Genomic DNA, 7,277 nt, shown 5'->3' on the forward strand with positions numbered 1-7,277 from the left:
ATGATGGTGTTTTAACACTTTTTGCGTTGAGAGGGTTCCACACTACACTTTTCTTTTTCTTCTTTCCCTGCATTATGCACAAACATGGCTGGTCTAGTGGCTCTCTGGTCTTCTCTGTGTCTGCTCCTCCTCTCAATCTCCTGTTGTCCGGTGAATCATGACGGCTGACAGTAATCAGCTGACTGGCTTTTCTGTCGCTGCTCAGGTGAGGAGGAGGAATCTAGCGGTACGTGGTTCATACCAGCATGTATTTACCCCAAAGTATTGTTTTTTGCAGGACCCTTCTAAAACACAGTAGTTGGCAGGTGGTAGAAAGGATTTATACTTCAGGTGTGCAGGGGCTAGAAAATTTTTGAGGGGGTTCCAGGTAGGGGCACTGGCCAGGAAAAGGATCATCAGCTCTTTAACTTCCATTGTCAACATCTGGTGGTTTTGTGACAGATATTATCACCATGTGATAATGTGTAAATGGTCGGTGAGATGATGCTGGATGAATTTCTTTTCTGTGATCTAGAAAATGGTAGAGATGATGCAGAACCTACGGTGGCCCAGAGGTGTCACAGCAAATAAAAGCCGCAACACAACACAATAAGTCACAACACTACAAATAAAAGCCGCAACACAACAAAATAAGTCACAACACTACAACATAAACCGCAACACAACACAATAAACCACAACACTACAAAATAAACCGCAACACAACACAATTAGGCACAACACTACAAAATAAACCGCAACACAACACAATAAGCCACAACACTACAAAATAAACCGCAACACAACACAATAAGCCACAACGGAAGTTGTCTTTTTTTTTTTTTTTTTTTTTAAGATTTTACCACCGGAAGTTAGCTACACCAAGTTTCAGTCCAAACAGATGGGAAGTTGGAGATTTTAGGAGGCAGCCGGAGAAGTAAGTAAAATACTGTTTGTTAATAACGTTTATTAATTTCGGCATGCGCTTTTATGAATGCTTTTAACTTTTTATGTGTAGATTAAGAGTCATTGCATGTTCGATGTATGCACACGGACGAGGTACAGTCCGTTGCGACAAAGCAAAGCTGCAAGACAGTGCTTTATTAAATGTAATTGTTAGTAACTTAAACCTCTGTTTCTCTCCCTCTTAAGATAAGTAAGGCCTTTCCGTTTGGTGTTTGTCTATTTATAAAGCACGTTAACGTGAAAGAAATATTTAAAACAAAAACACACCAAAAAGAGAGAGAGAGAAATATGTATTTATGCAGACTGATGCGAGCCCCCAGCACTGTCTTGCAGCTTTGCTTTGTCGCAACGGACTGTACCTCGTCCGTGTGCATACATTGAACATGCAATGACTCTTAATTTACACATAAAAGTTAAAAGCATTCATAAAAGCGCATGCCGAAATTAATAAACGTTATTGACAAACAGTATTTTACTTACTTCTCCGACTGCTTCCTAAAATCTCCAACTTCCCATCTGTTTGGACTGAAACTTGGTGTAGCTAACTTCCGGTGGTAAAATCTTAAAAAAAAAAAAAAAAAAAAAAAAAAAAAACACAACTTCCGTTGTGGCTTATTGTGTTGTGTTGCGGTTTATTTTGTAGTGTTGTGGTTTATTGTGTTGTGTTGCGGTTTATGTTGTAGTGTTGTGACTTATTTTGTTGTGTTGCGGCTTTTATTTGCTGTGACACCTCTGGGCCACCGAACAACATATAGAAGTACATTACATGCAGCATTTACTGACCTTCGGACATCTGAAGTTTACCCGTGGGAAAGTCAATTAAGACTAAGTATTTGTATGCATTGGCTTGCAGTAACTTTACTTTAATGATATTTACTATTGATAGGAATTTAGTTGCTCTGTTTTTTTTTGGTGTTACAACACCACAAGGAACGTAACTAGTAAAGGTGCCTGAAAAATATATTCACATCATAATCGCTCAGAAATTATTTGCAAACATTAATTTACAGCTGCATAATCCTTATGACTTTATATTGAGCCCATAGACATTTTTCAAACATTTCCTAGGTTACTCCCTGCACTTATTGGGCCTCATTCACCAATATCTTCTTGCAAATCTTCAAGCTCACATCTTACTCCATCACCCAGCGCTAAAAGAAGCGGAGCAACGGTCCACTTCAACTCCTTACCAACGCACACTCCATCACTAACCTTCCAGCCAACTCTGAACGGGCAAAACTGAAAGAAATTTAATGTTGCATCTGCTATGACCTATCTGCAGAGAGAGGTGGTGCCAGTGGAGGCTGAGGTTGGGGCTGAGAATCCAGAGACTGAAAGAAGAAAGCCTTCATGCTCCTAACAGAGCTTCGGCACTCAATAGCTTGCTCGGAAGAACATTTACTGAGGTAAGATTTGAGATGCACTCAAGTGTTTTATTTGGTTTATGTTATCAAAGTGAATATTTTGTTTACTTTTGTAGTGTCATAAAATTGATATGTACTAATTTATATTTGAATTTGCTAATAATTGGATACTAAAAAGTTTTTTTTTTTTTTTTCATATTCAGTGATTTGAGATGTTTTCAGATATTTGTTTTTATAGCTTTAAGTTGGTACTCATGTTTACTTATGTGAACAGAACAGTTAAAAATGTATTTTTAATTATTGATAAATGAGTTCACATTTCCCTCTTGTAAAAAATCTTTTATGTTTTGAAGTTACTGGTCGCTTACTGAAATGTTAAACTTTGTACTCACAGAAACTTGAAAAGTATTTGACTTCAAAGCCACCTTTAAGTGACAAAGAAATGTTAAAGTTTTCAAGGTAAGCAAAAATAAATGTTACCTCTTTGTCAAAATATTGTCTCTGTGTTTATAGTTTTAGAATCACATCATAGAACCTTATAAAGCTGTATTTTTTTAACAAAACTAATTTTCCTTAAAGTAATATAAGAATTTATCAGCACTCTTTCTAGCTAATAGAGAAATGCAGTTAATACTGGAACTGGCACCTTTTGTTACTAAAAGAGTATTGATTGTGAATTGAGATCGGTTTGAATCAAGAATCGATTCTGAATCAAATCATCACCACAAAAGTTGACTTGAATCTTGAGTTGCAAGTTTACATCCCCAGTAACTAGTGTTCGGATCCGTAATGTGTCTTTAAGTAATATTTCCCTATCTATCAGTAGATTAATGTGTTTTAGGAAGTGAGAACTGGTCAACACTTCATATTTTTGCAAAGAGGATATACACTGTAGCCACTCTGTTGTGAAGTTATACTGTGCTCATTATTGTATGTTAACTCATTCACTTACATTCCCTGACTAAGGAAAATCTTGTGATAATTTCTTTATCTTGACCTTTGGCTGCCTGTGTCTGACTAAGAACTGAAAGAGACATAAGAGATGGAATGGTTTAATGGCTTACAAGTTAGACACATTTCACTAATGTGAGTCAGGTCACAACACCATCTGATGACCAACAATCGAAAAGGTTTTCAGAAATTAAAGACCTAATTCCAAAAAAACTGTGGACAATAAAATGTATCTGAGTGGCTTTGCCTCTCTGAAATACTCTTTTCATACCTAGTCATGTTACTGACCTGTTTCCAATTAACCTAATAAGTTGATAAAATTGTTTTTTTATTTATTTCAGTTACTTTTTTATTTCAGTTACTTTAGATGTTAGTATAGGCTATTTTCCATGAAATGGGCAAATGTTTTAGTTCCATCACATGTTACAGTATGTAGTTTATGTATACTGGGATTAAAATATGGGTTTATGGGATTTGTAAATAATTGGATTCCATTTGTAATTACATACTATTAAGAAATGGGGTTGTACAAGAAAGCACACACAAAAAGAAAAAAAAAAAAAAAACTGCAATCAAAATACAGATAGTTCTTCTATAGTTTCAGCCCATCACCAAACACAGTTGTTTTTGTCACTGTTAAATGTTTGCCACAAAAAATTAATGAATAAGGGATAAAAATGACCTTACTTTTTATTCCAAATTTGAGAATAACCTATTGGGGATGGTCTAAAAAAATCTTTTTAATTTTAATTGGTATGGGAACAGTTCAGTGTGGAGAGCACCTTTTAGAATTTAATTAGTGCTTTTTTTTTATCTAATACCGATATACAGAGGATTTACTATCTTAATCAGCTAATAAGCAGCATTTACTTTAAAAATAAAGACTAAAAAGGACTTTTCAACAGAGTTGTCAAATTTGTTTATCATTATCAAACAAATTATTTCAGCTCTTTCTCATTCTGGCTAAAGCATGTTAGAAAACCATCAACTTAAGAAACACAGATAGTCCATGGCCTTGGAGACTGAGGAAATATTTCTGTTTTCAGCTCAGAATCTTGCAAGGCCCCTTTAGGTTCAAGGCATGGGTCATGGACATTCTGGTGTGGCAGATTTATTTTACCCCGTTAGGATTCCAGAGACAAATCTGAAATCCTCCTCATTTTCAGAGGCTGTCCCCTTTTTTCACTCAGCCTCACCCGACAACTCACACATCAAAACTGCCATTACCTTCTTGTTAGTTCACACTGTCGATTAGAGAAGGGCAACACAGATTCATGCCAAGGGCTAAATGTGTTTATTGTAATTCCTCCCCCGTCTCTACTTTGTCAGAGACAGACACCCACAAACACCGAACATCTGAGCGACTCCAACAGCTCACATCAGACGGACTCAATCCTTCAGGAAGTGGAAATAACCGATTAGATTATGTCATTGCCACAATCTGTTACGAAAAATAAACACTGGGCCTTTTCATTAACCTAATGAAGACAAAGCACGCTGATGAGCTCTTAAGTCAATTAACGATATTTAAAAACAGGCGGTGCAGCCCCAAGGTAAATTGGCATGCAGCGAGTGAAGAGGACCCAGGTTCAAACAAATTGTGCGTGGAACCCTCTGGTTCAAGCTGCTTGACTCTCTCTCCCCTAATGTACACTCCTCCTCTTCTGCTCAAACAAGCTTTCATTAGCCATAATTAACTGCAAGCTTTCTGTTTTTGCAATACTAAGAGAGCTCAAGTTAAGAGTGAGGGTAAGCCTGTGGAGAAGTCTGATGGTCGGCTTAGATACCACTTTTATGTTGACTGATTGTAGTCGCCATTCTTTGAATGGTTTGGTGTGAGAATGATGTGGCTCAAAAATAATCTATAAGATTACAAAGAGAGCACAATACTCTATATTGTACACTTAGTATTTGGACTCAGAGGTCTGCTTGCTTTGTTTTCATGGCTCCTTTCTCTATTCTGCCTTTTTTTTTCCCCCCAGTAAACTTATTTGAAATCCTCCTGGGTTTTTAACCTCCCTCTTTTGCCTTCTTGCTTGCTCTCTCTCTCTCTTTCTTTCACACACACACATTCACCTGGTCTCTTGGTTGTAACAAGGTCTGAAAAGATTGCGGTTCATTTCGACCCACAGTGGATGGAGGCCTCATTTAGTGGCTGCTGGCAACTCAATCAGCCTGCCTCACACTGATGAGTGAGTGACTACTTTCAGAGCACCAGTCAATATGTGTCTGCTGTGATAGAATGTCAGCACCCATGGCCTGTGTTCTCCTGATCCAATGTTATGGCTTTTTTATTTCGTCTAATCAATGATATATGAAACAACACATACACATTTCAACATTAGATCTTTTTTTAAATTTATTATTATTATTATTATTATTTAGAATTTCTTTCTCTACCAAGCTCAGTGTGATGTCTGTTCGTGCATCTACTGTGATGTTAAAGATTAAATAAGATTTTTTTCATTGCTTCTTTACTGTTAATCTGAATGCAGGCAGAAGCCATTTCAGATGGAAAACACACAATAACCAGTAAAAGTTGAGTTATCCAAACACAAGTAAAGCTTGTTGTCTTTTCGTTGACATCGATAGATCTGAAACAGATACTTTCTGGAAACCTAACACCATTTTAATGCTAGTGTAAGTATTTTCCTGATGCTCATTGTCGGTTCCATGTTGTCAGTGAAATACAGTGTGTAGATATTTTCCTCACAGGTTTGTTTATATTGTCCTCTTTGTTGTGAGTAACCAACAGCCTATATTTTGAGGCTGGTCAGATGAGGCGCACTCAGTGTCCCTTGTGTCCTTTATTTCACACAGCCCACTGCACATGCTCTGCAGTCTGCCGACCTCTTGACCCGCCTGTCACTGTGATGGCCTCTCTTATCTGGAAGTAGTTATTTCATATAGATGCTCTCCTTCACTGCTGGGCTTTCAATGAAAATAATCATTAGAAATATTACCCCAGAAGGAGTTTGAGTAATAGATTTTAAAGCAATATTCCACTTAAGACTCAGTTTTTATTTTGTGCACACATCAATAAATCTATGTTTATTCAGCCTACTTCAGTGAGTCTAAAAAACGTTTTTTTTTTTTCCATATTTTTAAACTTTCAAATTCTACATATGAAAATGGTCACACTACTGAAGGAATTGTCCTTTTTCCCTTTTGGCCAGTAAATTTTTAAATCTATTAACTTTTTTTGGTAATTATTATTTAGATATTTCTGAGATACCCGATGTATGAATATCAGTGACAAGGCTTTTTGGAGTTGTACAGTGCACTTATTTATGTTTACCCATGGGTTTTCCTTTTTCTAATGACTGCAATACAAACAATCATTAGGATTGGTTTAGAAAGTAGAATAAAAAAGACTTAAATCATATTCGTTTGTAATTACAACCACAACTACAGATACTTAGGGGTGTACAGTTGCCCCCTCTTTTTTGTTTTGGCAATTCACCATTAAATCATCAATTTTTACATTTTCATGAGCCCAATATTTATTTGTAATGTAACTTTGATTTGCATTTTCCAGCTGTTTGTCTTCAACGTCTTAATTGTAAAATGAATGTCTTTGTTGGCCACTGGAAAACACTGCAATGAAATTACATAAAATTAATTAATTATACTATTTGCTTGTTACTAACTACGAGAATGTACATAAATATATTTCCAATCAAGTCAACTATTCTATAGATGCCTTAGATATTATGTAAGGTAGTGGAGCATATATTATGACTGGAATTCAGTCTTTTTCTTTTTTTTCACTCTAGTCTGTGTCATCCTGTAGACCTTTAGGTTTAATTGGGTATTAAGACAGTCCTGGAAGCAACGATGACTAAAGACATGCAGGATAAATCAGAATGAGAAGTCAAAGGTCAGAAACCTGCATGAGAGGAACATATGTAGTAGAAAGAACCAGAAGAAACTGCCATCACTGTCCAGCAAAATCATCACCTAACAACAGCACCAGACATATGGACAATGGGGACAAGTTTGCACTTTTAAATAATG

Source organism: Melanotaenia boesemani, chromosome 11, assembly GCF_017639745.1.
Source record: "Melanotaenia boesemani isolate fMelBoe1 chromosome 11, fMelBoe1.pri, whole genome shotgun sequence".
In the NCBI taxonomy this organism is placed as follows: domain Eukaryota; kingdom Metazoa; phylum Chordata; class Actinopteri; order Atheriniformes; family Melanotaeniidae; genus Melanotaenia; species Melanotaenia boesemani.